We start from the raw sequence: 17,226 nt of genomic DNA on the forward strand, positions 1-17,226 counted from the left end.
AATGGCAGAAAATTTTTTTAAAAAAATATTGCTGGAGGGCTCAATAGTATTATGGAGATGGCAAAGGATATAATCGGTAAACTTGAGGACACAAGAACAGAACTCACCCAATCTAAAAAACAAAGTACAGACTGAAAAAACATGAACAGGGCCTCAGGAACCTGTGGGTCGATAACAAAAGATCCAACACTCATATCAGTGTAGTCCCAGAAAGAAAGGTGAAGGTCTGTGGGGCTGAAGGAATATTCAAAGAAATAATGGTTGAAAGCTTCCAAATTTGGTAAAAGACATATCCAGGAAACTAAGTGAACTCCAAACAGAATAACTCAAAGAAATCCATGCTGGGTGGGACACATCATTATTAACATTTTGAAAATGAAAGAAAAGAAAGAAAAAAAGAAAGAGAGAGAAAAGAAAAGACAAGACAAGACAAGACAAGACAAGGCATGGCACATTACCTATAGGGAAACACCAATTCAAAAGGCCAAAGATTTCTATTCTGAAACTATGGAAGCCAACAGAAAGTAGCACAATATTTTTCAAGTGCTGAAAGTAAACAACTGTCAACCACAGATTCTATATCTGGTAAAACTCCTTCAGGAGTGAAGGTAAATAATAAACACATTCTCAGATAAAGGAAAACTAAAAGAATTTATTGATAGAAGACTTACCATTAAAAACTGGCTAGGGGCTCTGAAGCTCTCGCTGTGTCCAAGTCCAAGGCTCTGCCCCTATAGCTCCAGGACCTCTCCCCCCACCCCCACCACCACCCGCCACCGCCAGGCCTGTGAATCTACCTCTGAGACTCCAGAATTGTGCCTGGACCCCAAAACCCCACTATTGAGTCCCCAACACTACCACCTGGCCAGCAGAACCTCCCCGAGGTCCAACACTTCACTTAGCCCCCCACCCCCAGTCTTGAGCAGCCATCACTCCAGGACTTGGTTTGACAGACTCCCCAGCAAAGAAGAACAGGTACCCTGTAATCCTATTAACACAGAGCTGAGAGAATGGGAGCCAGATGAGAAGAAACCCACAAAAGAACCCTGGCAACATAACAAAAACAAAATAGTTTGACACTCCCAAGGGAATACAACAGAACTAGAGTAGTGGACCCCACCCACAAGGAAATTGCTGAAATGACAGAAATGGGATTCAGAATATGTAGAAGACTGAAACAGGATCCACACCTATCACTTCTCACAAATATCAACTCACAGTGGATAACAGACTTAAACCTAAGGCATGAAACTATAAGAATTCTAGAAGAAAATGTTGGAAAAAACCTTACAGACATCAGCCTAGGGAAAGAATTTATGAAGAAGACCCCAAAGGCAATCACAGCAACAACAAAAATAAATAATGGGACCTGATCAAATTAAAAGCTCTGCACAGCCAAGGAAACCATCACGAGAGAAAACAGATAACCTACAGAATGGGAGAAAATATTTGCATGTTACACATCCGATAAAGAGCTGATAATTAGAATTTATATAGAACTCAGGAAAATCAGCAAGAAAAAAATCAAACAACCCTATCAAAATGTGGGCAAAGGACATGAACAGAAACTTTTCAAAAGAAGATAGACTAATGGCCAACAAATGTATGAAAAAATGCTCAACGTCTCTAATCATCAGGGAAATGTAAATCAAAACCACAATGAGATATCACTTATCTCCAGTGAGAATGGCCTTTATCAAAAAGTCCTAAAACAATAAATGTTGACATGGATGCAGAGAAATAGGAACACTCATACACTGCTGGTGGGACTGCAAACTAGTACAACCTCTGTGGAAAGCAATATGGAGATATCACAAAGAGCTACAAGTATAACTACCATTTGATCCAGCAATCCTATTACTGGGCATCTACCCAAAGGAAAAAAGATATTCTGTAATAAAGACACCTGCACTCAAATGTTAATAGCAGCACAATTCACAATGGCAAAGATATGGAAACAACCCAAGTGCCTATCAATACATGAGTGGATTAATAAAATGTGGTGTACGTTTACCATGGAGTTCTACTCAGCCACAAAAAACAATGGTGATCTAGCATCCCTTGTATTATCCTGGATAGAGCTGGAGCCCATTCTACTAAGTGAAGTATCACAAGAATGGAAAAACAAGCACCACATGTACTCACCATCAAACTGGTATTAACTGATCAACACTTAAGTGAACATATAGTAATAACATTCATCGGGTGTCAGGCAGATGGGAGAGGGGAAGAGGGGATGGGTATATACACACCTAATGGGTGCAGTGTACACCCTCTGTGGGATAGACACGCTTGAAGCTCTGACTCGGGTGGGGCAAGGGCAATATATGTAACCTAAACATTTGTACCCCCATAATATGCTTCAATAAAAAAATAAAAATAATAAATAAACAAAACAAAACAAAAGTTTAGATAGGAGACAGGAGAAATTTCAAAAAGAATATTAAAGGTTAACATTCACCTAATGTTACATCAATGCTAGGCTAATAGGAATTGATCTTCTAGCCAAATCAATAATAACCTTTACATTTCAATAATTAATCCACCACACTGATTAGTAATAATTGATGCTTTCACTGAAACACTGCCTTTCACATGTTCCATTATTCTCACTTTATCCCTTATAATTGTTCCAATCGTCAAGCAACTGAAGCGTAATGCTTTCCCAGTGAATGATGGCGTCTGACCTTTCTCTGAATACTTAATTATTTCTACTTTCATTTCCACTGTAATTACCTTTCGCTTTGCTGTAGATTCACCTGGACTTTCAGTGGACTTTCACTTTGGAGGCATAGTCATAAGGGTAAACACAGATGTACAAAATCAAATCAAAAAGTTAAGATGAAAGTGATGCTCGGTGTAAGTGACCATATAAACAATGAGACTAGCTGCTAGTGTAAAGATGCTGTGCTAACAAACCACTTACACCATGCAGATTTGTTTATGTGCACAGAAGAAACTAGCTCCAGAATTATTAATGTAAGTATTTAATTATAAATTATCCTTATGGGGAGCCTTGGGATCCCATTCACAGGTACAGAACACTGTAAGTCTGGTCATCTATAACCCAGGGACTACCTGTACGTATAAATAATTACCTTAAATATAAACAGTCTAAATATAGCAATCAAAAGAGAGAGATTGGCAGAGTAGATAAGAATACACAACCAAAGTATATGTTCTTTACAAGAACCTCACTTCAATTTGAACAGTTGAAGGTAAAATTATTGAAAAAAGTATAGTATAAAAACATTCTTTTTGAAAATAAAGGAAGAGTGACTATATTAATATCATATGAAGTAGACTTGAAAGCAAAAATAACCACAAACAAACAGGGACATTACATAATGATAAAGCATAAATCCACCTAAACGTGTGTACAACAAATAACAGAGCCATAACGATAAAATATAAATCCACCTAAATGTGTGTATAACAAACAACAGAGCCATAATGATCAAGTATAAATCCACCTAAACATGTGTACAACAAACAACAGAGCCTCAACACACACGAAACAAAAAGATAGAACTGAATGTAGAAATAGATAAATCCATAATTATAAAGACTTCAAAACTCTGTCCTCAGCAACTGATAGAACTATAAGACAGAAAATTAACAAGGATATTGAAACTCAGAAAAACATAACCAATAGGATCTAATTGCCTCCTGTAGAACACTCCACTTAACAAAAGCAAAATACATGTTTTTTAAGTGTTTATGGAACATTCACCAAGACAAAGCACATCCTGACCCATGAAACAAATCTTAACAAATTTAAAAGAATTGAAATCATACAGAGTCTGACCATAAAGGAATGAAACTAGAAACCAATAATAAAAAGACAACAGGAAATCTCTAAGCATGTGGAAATAAAAAATCATACTTTGAAATATTCATGAGTCAAAGAGGAAGTATCAAAAGAAATAAAAATATGTAGAACTTGTGGTTGCCTGGCTAGCTCAGTCAGTAGAGCACGAGACTGTTAAAAATACATAGAACTGAGTGAAAAAGAAGACAAAATATAGCAAAATATCTGAGATACAGTTCATAGCACTAAAGCAGTGTCATTAGAAAGAAGAAATGGTCTCAAATAAATAAACTATGTTCCTACCTAAAGAAACTAGGGGCAGGGAAATGAACAAAATAAACCCAGGGCAAGTAGAAGGAAGGAAATAAGGATAAGAACAGAAATCAATGAAGTTGAAAACAGAAAAACAAAATAGAAAAATCAATGAAATAAAAAACTGGTTCTTTAGGAAAAAATTAAAATTGACAAAACTATACCAATCCTGACAAAAATAAGATGAAAAGACAAATTACCAATGTCAGGAAAAAACAGGGTGTATCACTAGATCCTACAGTCACTAAAAAGATAATAAGGGCATACTGTAATAACTTTATGCTCATAAATTTGCTAACTGATAAGAAATGGACCAATTTCTCAAAAACCACAAACTATCAAGCCTCAACCAAAGTAAAATAGATAATCTTAATAGTCTTATAACCATAAAAATTTAATTTATAATGTAAAAACTTCTTAAAGAGAAACCTTCAGACTCAACTGCATTCACTGGTGAATTCTACCAAACATTTAAAAAAGAATGAACACAAACTTTACAAAATATTTTTCAGAAAAATAGAAAAGGAGGTAATACTTCCTAGCTCATTTTATGAGGCCAGTATTACCTTGATGCCAAAACCAGACAAAGACAAAACAAAAAAGAAAAAGGAAATGGAAACTAAGGACAAATATTGTTCATTAACTTAGGTATAAACATCCTCAAGGTGTTAGCAAACTGAATCAAACAATATACAAAATGAATTATTTAATATATTCCATGACCAAGTGTGGTTTATTCCAGGTATGCAAGGATAATTTAACATTCAAAAATCAATGTAATCCACCACAATCAACATGTTGAAGAAGAAAAATTGTGTGATTATATCAATTGATACAGAAAAGGTATTTGATAAAAAGTCTAACACTCAATCATGAAAAAAAAAAACCTCTCAGCAATTTGGAATAGAGGGGAATTACCTCAACTTGATGAAAAGCATCTACAAAAGTCCTACAGCCAATATCATACTTAATGGTGAAAGGGTATTTTCCCCCTGAGATAGAAACAAGTCAAGGATATTTGCTTTCAATGCTCTTAGACTCAACACAGTACTAGGAGCTGTAGCTAGTGCAATAAGGCAAGACAAATTAAAGCCATATAGGAAAGAAAGAAAAGAAAGAAAGAAAGATGAAGGAAAGGAGAGGAGGGGAGAGGAGGGAAGGGGAGGGGAGGGGAGGGGAGAGGAGGGGAGAGAAGGAGGAAAAGAAAATAGAAAAGAAAAGAAAGAAAACTATCTCTGTTTGCAGATGCTATGTTTACATAGAAAATACCAAGGAAATTACAGAAAAACACCTAGAATATAAATGAGTTTACCAAGGTCATAGAGTAAAAGGTCAACACAAAAATATTAAACTGCTTTTCTATATACTAAAAATGAACATACAGAAACTAAAGTTAAAAACACAGTACCACTTACAATTGCTTCAAAGAAAATGAAATAATTAGGTAGATACTTAATAAAACATATACAAGATATATATGCTAAAAATTATAAAATACTGTTAAAAGAAATCAAAGAAGACCTAAATAGAGAAATATGTTGTGTTCATGGATTGAAAGACAACATAGTAAAGATGTCACTTCTCATATTTATCCACAGGTTTATTGTGATTCTTATAAAAATCCTAAAATGGATTTTTGTAGACATAGGCAAGCTTATTCTAAAAGTTATATGGGCCAGGCATGGTAGCTCATGCCTGTAATTCTAACACTTTGGGAGACCAAGGTAGGAGGATCACTTGAGCTCAGCCTGAGCAATATAGTGAGACTTCATCTCTAACAAAAAATAAAAATTAGCTGGTTGTGGTGGCACACGCCTGTAGTCTCAGCTACTCAGGAGGCTGAGGCAAGGAGGATCACTTGAGCCCACGAGTTTGAGGTTGCAGTGAGCTATCATGATGCCACTACACTCTAGTCTGGGCAACAGAGTAAGACTTTGTCTCAAAAAATAAACAAAATAAAATAAAAAGTTATATGGAAAGGCACAGGCCCTAGAATAGCTAGAACAACCTTGGGAAAAAAATAAGAAAGTGGGAGGAATCACTCTACCATATATTAGCACTTACTATACAGCTACTGTAATCAAAATAGTGTGGTAGAAGGTAGATACACGGATCCATGTAACAGAATAGAGAACTCAGAAATAGGCCCACAGAAATAGACCCACATATATATGATTGGCTGATTTTTGACAACGGTTGAAACCAATTCAACAAATGGTGTTGGAGCAATTAAATATGTATAGGCAAAAATAGTAACTTCAACCTAATTTTCACACCTTATATAAAAGTTAACTCAAAATGGTTCATAGACTTAAATATAAAAGTAAAATTATAAACCTTTTTTTAAATAGGAGAAAATCTTTGGACCTAGGGCTAGGCAAAGAGATTTGGGACTTGACACCAAAAGTATGATCCATAAAAGAAAAAAACTGATAAATTTAACATTACCAAAATTAAAAACTTTTGGTCAGAAAAACAACAAAAATCTATAAGTCTGTGCACAGAATAAAAAGACAAGCTTACAGACTGGGAGAAAATATTTCTATACCACACATGTGGAAAAGGATTTATATCTGGAACATATAAAGAACTCTCAAAACTCAACAGTAAATAAAAAAAAGACATGAAGAGACGTTTAACCAAAGAGGATATAGAGATAGCAGATAACTACATGAAAAGATGGTCAATATCATTAGCCATCAGGGAAATTAAAATTAAACTACAATGATATATCATTATATACCTATCCAAATGGCTAATATTAAAAATAGTGACAGTGCCAGATGCTGACAATAATGTGGAGAAACAGAATCACTCATATGTTCCTGGTGGGAATGTAAACCAGTACAGCCACTCTAGAAAACACTTTGGCAGTTTCTTTGAAAAAATACTAAACATGGAATTACCATATGATCCAGCAACTGCACTCTTGGGCATTTATCCCAGAAAAATGAAAACTTATGCTTACACAAAAACCTATACACAAATGTTCATAGCAGCTTTTTTTTGTAATTGTCAAAAACTGGAATCAGCCCTGATGTCCTTCAACAGGTGACTGATTAAAGTATGGTTCATTCATACTATAGAATACTACTCAGCAATAAAAAGGAACAAACTATTAATACACACAACAGCTTGGATAGATCTCCAGGGGACTATGCTAAAGTAAAAAAATAAATCCCAAAAGTTTACATACTGTAAACATACTGTATGATCCTATTTATATGACATTTTAGAAATGACAAAACTTTAGAAACAGAAGATTAGTGGTTGCCAGGGGTTAGAGATGAGATGAAGGGAGGATGCACAAGAGGGAGTTGTCCTTTTATAAGGACGACACAAGGAACCCTTTTGGTGCTGGAACTGTTCTCCATCTTGACTGTGGTAGTAAATACACAAGACAACAGAGATGATAAAACTGTATAGAACAAAATACACACACACACGAGTACAAGTCAATCTGAAGAAATATGAATAAGATGGGTAGATTGATATCAACGTCAATATCCTGGCTATGATGTTATATTATAGTTTTGTAAAATGTGTAAGAGAGCTCTCTATTATTTCTTATAATTGCATGTGAATCTACAATTATCTCAACAACAACTTCAATTAAAAATGCTGAAGACATAGCCAGGCTTGGTGGCACATGTCTGTAGTCCCAGTTTACTTGTGAGGCTGAGGCAGGAGGATCCCTTGAGCCCAGGAGCTCAAGGCCAGCCTGGACAACATAGTAGACTCTGTCTCTAAAACAAATGTTTTTTAAATGCTAAAGACAGTTTAAAAAAGGAAAAAGGAGTGAACACTAGGAGCTAGTATGGGCTCAATAAGAAAAAAGACTCACCTTCCCCCCCTCCCTTTGTTCCTTCCTTCCCTTTTGATATAAAAGTTATCAGGTGAATGCTAGAACCGTTTTTCTATCTTGAGTCTAGGAAAGTATTTGACGGTATCTCACAACAGCTTTATAGAAAGAGTCAAAATTAACGTGCTACATTAGAGCTGAAAGAACTGATAACCATTTTAAAGACCATATTCTGAATACTGATCTACAGATTAAATGTCAAACAATGGTCCCTAGCCAAATGCTAACAGGCCCCATCCCCTTAAAGATTTCCATTGATGGCTTGAAAAGCAAATAGCATGTTGATTGAATCTGCAGATGGCCTGAAGCATAGAACAGTAGCTGATATTTGAATGGTCAGAATTTAGGAATTAACAGGCTATAAAATTACAATTGAATAAACATAGTAGCATATTTGAAAGGATTTTAAGTTGACAGAAAGCTCAGTGAATCATTATGATCTCAGACTTCATTTGTTACCACTATTTCTTTATACTGACAACTTTGCCATTCCTCAAACACACCATGCACATTTTAGACTCAGGACCTTTGCACATGCTGTTTTCTCTACCTGGTTAGTTCTTCTCCTGATTATTTGCATGGCTTTCTCCTTCATTTCCTCCAGTTGTCTCTTTATATAAAAGAGGCCTTTCCTGACCCATAAATGAGACAGAAAATCCCACCACCTATCACAGACACTTTCTATACCCATTTCCTTGCTCTAATTTTCTTCTTTATTTGCATCCACCTGACATATTCTCTATCTATTATTTATCAATTTGTTGTCTGTTCCCCACCCACCTCCACCACCACTGCTCCCATCAGAATGGCAATAGGAACTTTGTTTTCTCCCTAGTCAGAGGCAGATACAGGTTTTTTGGACTTAAAATATTTACAAATTGTAAGGAACTGCAATCTACCTTAGTACAGTAAACTAACTGAAAGCCTAACTTCACAGTATACTTTTGTAACAAATAGCTAAGGCTCAGCCAATCACAGCAGCTGAGCTTAAGTCAAATGCAGGTAGCTAACTGATCAGACCATGTTCAAATAAGGCAAATGCAGAGCTGTAACCAATCAAGCTGTCTCTGTACCTCACTTCCATTTTCTGTCTATAAATGCTGCCCGACCACGTTGAAGGCTAGAGTTCTTTTGAAACTGTTTTGAGGGCTGCCCTATTTGTGAATCATTCTATGCTCAATTAAACTCTGCTAAATTTAATTTGTCTAAAGTTTTTCTTTTAACAGATTGGCATCATAAGTATAGCCAAAGTATAGCTACAGCGATCCCCTAGGAGCACTGGGTAACCCATTATGCCAATTGATTTCTTGTAGCAACTGGGATTGTAGGTGAGTTCTCTCTCAGATTCTGAGCTCCACAAATTTGTGTTTTGAGCTCTGTGAGTTTATTTGAGCATTTTTTGTTCCAGACTGGGTTCAGAAGTCACAACAAAAACAGAACTGGGTCCTGTAGGGAGGCCTCAGATATCTGACTGGGTCAGACAGAAAGTGAACTGGGTTCAGTAGGTTACTAGAAGTCTAGAACTCCTCCATCTGGAACTCTAGCCAATTTCATATATATGAACTATGGATATAGAACTTGTGTTTCTCTAGAGAAATGAGTGAACCTTACCAAAAATCACTTAGAGTTACAGTGGCCACAGTGGGGAAATGCCTGACAAAAGGCAAGCAGGTGCATGTCTTTACAGCTACAACAGCTACAAGGAACAAGAGGACCTCCTTGTACATATTTTAAACCCAAACCAAGGGGTCCCAGACTAAAGAACCCTGTGCCCTGAGATGTCTGCCTTTATTGTAAACAGCCAGGGCATTAGAAAGCTAATTGTCCATTTTTATAGTAGCCATATGATGAACCCACTCTCTCTGACCTATTACTGTTTCTCCACTAGAAGAAGCCCCAAAAGGCTTCACTACCTAGATAATAATCAACCAGTCACTCAGAGAGAAAAAATAGTATTTCTGTGGTAGGAGTTTCAAATCAAGTCTAAAAGGTTCCTGGGTCCGAACTGTCTCAATGATACTTGGACCATATTCAGAAAAACATTTGTAAGAATTAGTCCTCTCTGCTTTTTCTATTCAAGCTTGCTTCCCCTATGGGGACTTCTGAGTTGACTGAAACCTCTCTTTCTCAAACCCCTGCTGACTATATGTTCTGCCAACTCTGTCCACCTCTTGTTGTCACGATCTTTGATGAGAGAAAATATTTTACATTGACTAACAGCTCTGACTTGCACTTTCTCTCTATCAGGCCCTCAGAACAACATGGTCTGCTTCTTTAACCACTTTTATGTCTCGGTCAAAATCTTAAACTCAGAACAATAGTGAAAGGTATACCAGTGAGACATGGAAGATGCTTTTTCTGTTCAGTAATGGGCTCCATTCTGAACTCAGTAATATAGTTAAAAAACAAAAGCTGGGTTGGGAGGCTGCTACTTTTAGTTATTTTGAGACGTTTTTCTGTAGAAGAAATTTATGTCTATAAAGGAAATCTCCATTTGTAAGGATATCTCCCTCTCTGCACCTGAAGAGAGACAGGACTAAGTTATTAGGATCTCTTAACAATGGAGAAGGCATTGGCTTAAATTTACATAACATGCCTTACTTTGGTTAAGGTGATTTTCCTGGCCATCTTGTTTTAACTGGGCCTTTACCTATACCCTCCTTTCATGGTTTGAGCAAATAATGTTAATTAAGCCTGAAATTTTAGTTATGTGCCTTTGAGATATACATTTTCTTTTTTTAAATTTCAGAACATTATGGGAGTACAAATGTTTAGGTTACATATTGCCCTTGCCCCGACCAAGTCAGAGCTTCAAGCATGTCCATCCCCCAGCTGGTGCGCACCACACCCATTAGGTATTTTCTATCTTGTTTTACCCAAGAGCCATCCTCTTGGAAATGCAAATTTAGGGTAGAAAATTTTTAGATGATTGTTAGAAATGGGATGAATAAAATGGACAGTGATGGGGTTAAAACAAAGGTGGGATGGGCCAGAGGGATTCCTTGCTGGTCTCCCAACATTATAGGACCCCAAGCCAGTCCACTCTATTTACCCCAGTTTGGAGAAGCTTAAACAGCCAAAAGGCAGAGATTATAATGAGCAGCCTAGTTAACAATTGCTTTGGGCAATAATTAGACAGGCTGATAAAAAAAAAAAAGTGGTGGGCAAGGATTCCTTGACTCAACTCCACTGCTAAAATGGGTAAAATGGCCAGGGAGTAAAGAAAAGAGAAATACTCAGAGAAACAGTTTTGGGGAAAGATGAATAGGCTCTTGGAAGAATAGATGATGGCTTGTGACAAGGTTTGTCTGGCTGTGGTGGACTTCTGGCCTCCTCTCCTGTGATAACAGTTAATCTTCAGAGGATTGACGACAACTGAATTCCTTTTATAATATCACTATTTAAGTAGACAGAGGGGAACTAAGAAAGCCTCTGCATTTTGCTGTTTTTCAAGTGCATTCAGCTCAAAGTAATCAATATACCAAAAATATGTATACCAATATACATGTTTTGGGGTGGCATTTCCTGAACTCCTTCTATGGCTAGTTTTGTTTAGTTAGCAATCAAGCATAATTGTCAAGAATAAGTAAATTAGGTGAGTGTCAATGGGATATAAGTTTAAATGAACTTGTCATAGTTTCAAAAATCCTTTTCAGTAACTTGAAAACTTAAAGTTATGTTATATAAAACTAAGTACAGTAGTCCCCTCTTATCTGTGGGAGATATGTTCCAAGACCCCCCAGTAGATACCTGAAACCACAGATAGTACTGAACTCTCTCTGTATACATATATTTTCCTATACATACATACCTATGATAAAGTTTAATTTGTAAATAAGGCACAGTAAGAGATTAACAATAACTAATAAAAAAAATAGAACAACATAACAATATGTTGCAAATCTCTCTCTCTCTCTCTCTCTCTCTCAAAATATCTTATACTATACTCACCTATTTTCAGACTATGGTCAACCACAGTTAACTAAAACCATGGAAAAGGGAGAATTATTGTAATAGTCATGCAATGTCTGAGTCATTTCTAAGTAAGTTAAAATACTGAAACATTAATTGCCAAACATAAGTTTAAAATACATATACTTTGGCATCTTGTTTTTATATAGTATAGGGAAGATATTTGGGTCTGTTAGTAAATATGAAAAAACTATTCTATGAGGAAGCACATGTTTCTAGGATAATAAAATGTGTATTGATAAAATGTTGGTATATAACAGTTTAAAATTGCTTTACTTCCTGAGTTTTCACTAGAAATTAAAGTTACTAAGAATTAAAAATTCTAACCAATATATGGTAATTAAAACTAAAAATAATAAGAGAGAGAACTCTGTATGTAAGGAAAGTAAGATATGTTTTTGGTAAATGAGACTATGAGGTATGGAAGAAGGAAAAAAAGAATAGTTTTTGTCCTAGAGTATAATGACTGTTCCAAAATGAGAAAGGGAAAGTATAGGACAAATAAGGGATATAAGAAGGTTGTAAAATGTTTATGGAAGATGAATCTTGTGCAAGAAATTATGTGTGGTTAAGCTGGCTAAGATTAGAAAGGAATTATTTTTCCTTTCTAATTTAACTTTTTCTAAAAATTGAGCCTTACTATCAAAAGCAGACTGATATAAAATTAGAATTTGGTCCCCTGTGTTAAAACAATAAGATTTTCTTGGAGTATTGATCTGTTCTTAATAACAAATTAATTGTAAGAGGTTTTTCTTTACCTTTTAGGTAACTGGCCTAGGAAACAAAGATTCTGTTTTATCAAGATGATTCCATGTACTTCATGTTGTCTTTATTAGGTCTTTGATTACTTAAGAAAACTGAGTCCTCTATATTAAAGAGCTAAGGTTTTTCTCCTACAACTATGTAACTTTCTGTATTTGCCTTTTAAAGTCTTTTGACTATCACTGTTTAAATGAATGACTAGTATTTCACAGTGACTTGTTATCATATTTTAATCAAGTATTTTAAACCTTTGATATTTTTGATAAACTTCCCAAAATCAAATTCCAAATTAAGTCTTTTCATTGATCACAAGTTAATTTTGGGATTTTTCTAGATAGGCCCTTGGAATATCTCAAAAGGATACCTCTCCTTATAAAAAGAGAGATATTAGGCCGGGCGCGGTGGCTCACGCCTGTAATCCTAGCACTCTGGGAGGCCGAGGCGGGAGGGTCCCTGGAGGTCAGGAGTTCAAGACCAGCCTGAGCAAGAGCAAGACCCCGTCTCTACTAAAAAATAGAAAGAAATGATCTGGACAGCTAAAAATACATAGAAAAAATTAGCTGGGCATGGTGGTGCATGCCTGTAGTCCCAGCTACTTGGGAAGCTGAGGAAGAAGGATTGCTTGAGCCCAGGAGTTTAAGGTTGCTGTGAGCTAGGCTGATGCCATGGCACTCTAGCCTGGGCAACAGAGTGAGATTCTGTTTCAAAAAAAAAAAAAAAAAGAGAGAGACAGAGAGATATTAAACTAACTGAGTTTATTTAACACATTAAATTATATGGAAAGCATTATCAAATAATAAGTAATGCCTAACATTCTTTGAGTTATATTTGTATGGATGTATTATTAATATGTGTTTCAGAAATTATATAAAATTCATGGAAATATAGTCCTGGTATAATGCTATCAGTCATAATTCTAGTTATTACCTGAAAATATTATATGCAGTGGAAATGACTAGATTTCCTGTCAATTCCATCATCATTATAATGAATCAGATCATTAACCATGGCCATGTTGTCTTGTCATTCACAGATGGTCAACTGTTTACTCTGGTACTTTCCTGAGCAACTGCAAGCTTAAAGTATTTTGTCCTCAAGGAGATTTGTGGAAATGACTCTGACAACGGGTTTCTGATAACTTTAAGATCGTATCATTAGACTGAGTAAGAATTTCCAGAACTCTAATGAAAAAACTGGTTTTACAAAACTGTTAAACCAACATCAAGCAAAACCAGAATTAATTGAATACCAAGGAAATGCTTTGGTATATTTTCATGCTAAGTCAGGCAGTATTGAAATTATTAAGATATGCAATTTAAATGATCTCCTTAAGATTGATCCAAGTCAAAATTCCTATGATAATCTATTTAATAAACAGTGTTATACACCTGAATTGGAGAAACAAAACTGATATTTAAAAGGATGAAAATTCAATGTTAAGCATGGCCTGATGGAGGGCCCAGATGGCGGCTCGGTCTTTGCTGAGTCCTTCAAACTTCCATTATTAAAAGTTCTGTACTCCATAATTCTTCATGGAGTAGAGGAAATGATATAAATTATGGAAAAATATTTATATGTTGACTATTCTAAAATTGCTAAAATGGTTTATAACCAATATTTGCTTTGTCAAACCCATAATCCTGGGCAGACAATCAAAACTTTAGGTGGCACATTTCTGCAACCTGAGGGGCCATTTGAACATTTACAGTGGGATTTCATCCAATTATCACCTTAATGGGATATGAATATGTTCTTGTAATGGTCTATGTTCTCTGGTTGGATAGGAGCTTTCCGTGTAGGAAGGCCAATACTTATAACAGTAGCTAAAAGGTTATTCAAAATGTGTTTCCTTTATTGGGCATTCCTGGAGAAATCTCCAGAAATAGACGGCCCAGTTTACTGACAGCTTATAAAATAATTAAATAAGGTTTCATGAACACAATGGCATTATCATTTTCCTCATCTTCCTCAGTCTTCTGGAAAGCTTGAAGGGATAAATGACATCTTAAAAACTGAAATTGGCAAAGTTAACTGAATTGCCTAGATTGCCATCAAGGCCAAAGGTATTACTGTTGGCCATGATGGTAATCAGATCCACCCCCAATGGAAGTTTACCCTTTATGAAATACTGGAAGGTGTTTGCCCCTAATAATAGAACCTCACGTATCTCCTGCTCTCCTAAATTCAGTTATGACTAAATACTGCAGGGCTTTGATGCATTATGCCAAAGTGTATTTTCACCAGGTGAAGGAAGCTTTTCATGCATTGCCTGAGATCAATCCAACCCTTCATGATTTAGAACCTGGAAGTTGAGTCTACTGAAAATGATATGAGAGAAAAACTGCTCTTGAACTCTGTCAGAAAGGACAATACCAAGTTCTTCTCTGCAGCAAAACTTTAGGGCCATGAGTCTTGGATCCACATCTCATGTTTCAAAAGGGCCCCTACAGAAATCTTGGAACTCTACACCCATTGGAGACCTTGAGGTAAAGTTAACCAAGGAAGTTTCTCCCCAAAAGCAGATAGCATCGTAGACATAGACAGCTTTCCCAAGATTGTGGATCAAGACTTCTCTGCCATCATGAAAGCCTTATCATTTTCCTTTTTTCCGCTATTTCCTGCTGTCCTAGTCCCTTCCCTTTCCTTACAGAAAAACCCATGGGACCATAATCTGTGGATGGCTATAGCTAAGGCTTATGCTCTAGTAAAAAACCAGAGTAACTGGGTTTACAAAGATAAGCTAGTTTCCTCTGAGGAAAGATTCCAGCAGGGTTCCTGGGAGCTCACTCTTGGTGGCTGTGGGGTAGCAGTAGTATGGAATTTGAAACTAATCTGTAAATCAGGGGAAAATCCTGGACCTTGTGGCCAACCAGACCTCCCAGGGGTTGAGAAAGGTAGAAGTCATCCTATAAAGATGGATAACATACGTGTTCAACAAAAACAATTAATGGTGTGTATAAAACTCATCGGAAATCAAGCAGAGGGGAGGAGCGTGCAAAAACCTACCTAACAGGTACAATGGACACTCTTCAGGTGATGGGCACACTTATAATTGTGACTCAAGCATTACAAAAGTGATCCAAGTAACAAAAACATTTGTACCCCCTTAAAATTCTGAAATTTAAAAATAAAAGAGAGAAGGAAAATGTAAAATAAAACAATTAATGAAACATCATGCAGCTTTAGATCTCCTTTTTGCTCAAGTTGGGGATTTGTATATGATAGTGAACAAACTGAATATTGTACCCATCTCGCCCCTGATTTTGCTACTATGGAAAGCTTAACTAAAAGGTGGCTGATACCACTGTTTCTTTAGACACTGTCACCAAATACATTATGAAAATTTCTCAAGAGAATGGAACAAATGGTTTGTTCATGGGAGCAGCTAACAGCTGGTATGCAGGCATCTTAAGTGGTAGGTGGCAAGCTGGGTTTTTCCAAGATTTTCTAATCTTTATGTGATTCTAGTGGGCCTCCAGGTTTCTATTCCATCCTGAGAACAAATAAGTCCATTTACCATGGTGACAGAGACAGAGTGATGTTGATGCCCAAGGTTTTAACTAATATCTCAAAAGTGAGAGGCTGACCAAAAAGGGGGAATTGCTAAATGAAACTAGAAGAAGACAAAAGTCTTCTTCAATCCCAGTTGTTAAATTAAACTAAATTTGGCCTGAGGATACCTCTATGCTTGACTCCTTACATAACAAACCACAACCTAACTTAGTATGTAAACCAACTGAAAACCTAACTTTGCAGTATACTTCTGTAACAAATAACTGAGTTTCAGCCAATCAGAGCAGCCAAACTTCAGTCAATCATAGCAGGTCAACTGATCAGACCATTTTCAAATAACACTAATGCAGAGCCGTAACCAGTCAAGCTGTCTCTGTACCTCACTTCCATTTGCTGTCTATAAATCCTGCCTGACCATATTATAGGCAAGAGTTCTTTGAACTTTTTCTGGTTTTGAGGGCTGCCCGATTTGTGAATCATTCTTTGGTCAATTAAACTCTGCTAAATTCAATTTTTAAAAATTTTCCACTCAGATTGCATTTTCTCCCTCTTACTCTACCAAAGGAAGAGAATAATGATCATCAATGAAAAATGGTAGTTGTAGTGAAGCAACACCAAGAGTGGGCTTCACACTCAGGAGAGAACACTGTGCCTCTTCCTTATGGTTTTCAGTGCTCTACACATTCAGAGAAACTCTTCTAGTAACCAACTATAGAAATAATCCCTGAAAGTATAGTCTTTAAATTTGATTTGCCTAAAGCTTTTCTTTTAACAGAAAATAGGAATATAAAAAGGGCAAATTATCTCTAAAGCTACAAAAACATGTATACGCGCACACACACACACATGCGTGCAAAATGTGATCATTAGGGCTGGTCATACCATACCTAGAATATTTCCCCCATTTTAACGAGAAAATAGGAAACAAAAGTCTTCTTCAATCCCAAAAGCCTTGCTCAGAAACCATGTGCTATGATCTTCCTTTATCATAGAC

General features: G+C 36.2%; 1 protein-coding gene and 1 non-coding gene across 5 annotated transcripts in view; both read right to left on the reverse strand.

The window, feature by feature from the left end:
* The window catches only part of EDA (ectodysplasin A), a 305,132-nt gene that overhangs the window by 225,944 nt on the left and 61,962 nt on the right, over positions 1-17,226 (reverse strand). The gene's annotated exons all lie outside the window — the stretch shown is intronic.
* Positions 16,757-16,972, reverse strand: LOC138379195 (small nucleolar RNA U3). The gene has a single exon (XR_011231989.1). It is a non-coding gene; the product is annotated as a small nucleolar RNA U3 (small nucleolar RNA).

Source organism: Eulemur rufifrons, chromosome 30 (assembly GCF_041146395.1).
Source record: "Eulemur rufifrons isolate Redbay chromosome 30, OSU_ERuf_1, whole genome shotgun sequence".
Taxonomy (NCBI): Eukaryota; Metazoa; Chordata; class Mammalia; order Primates; family Lemuridae; genus Eulemur; species Eulemur rufifrons.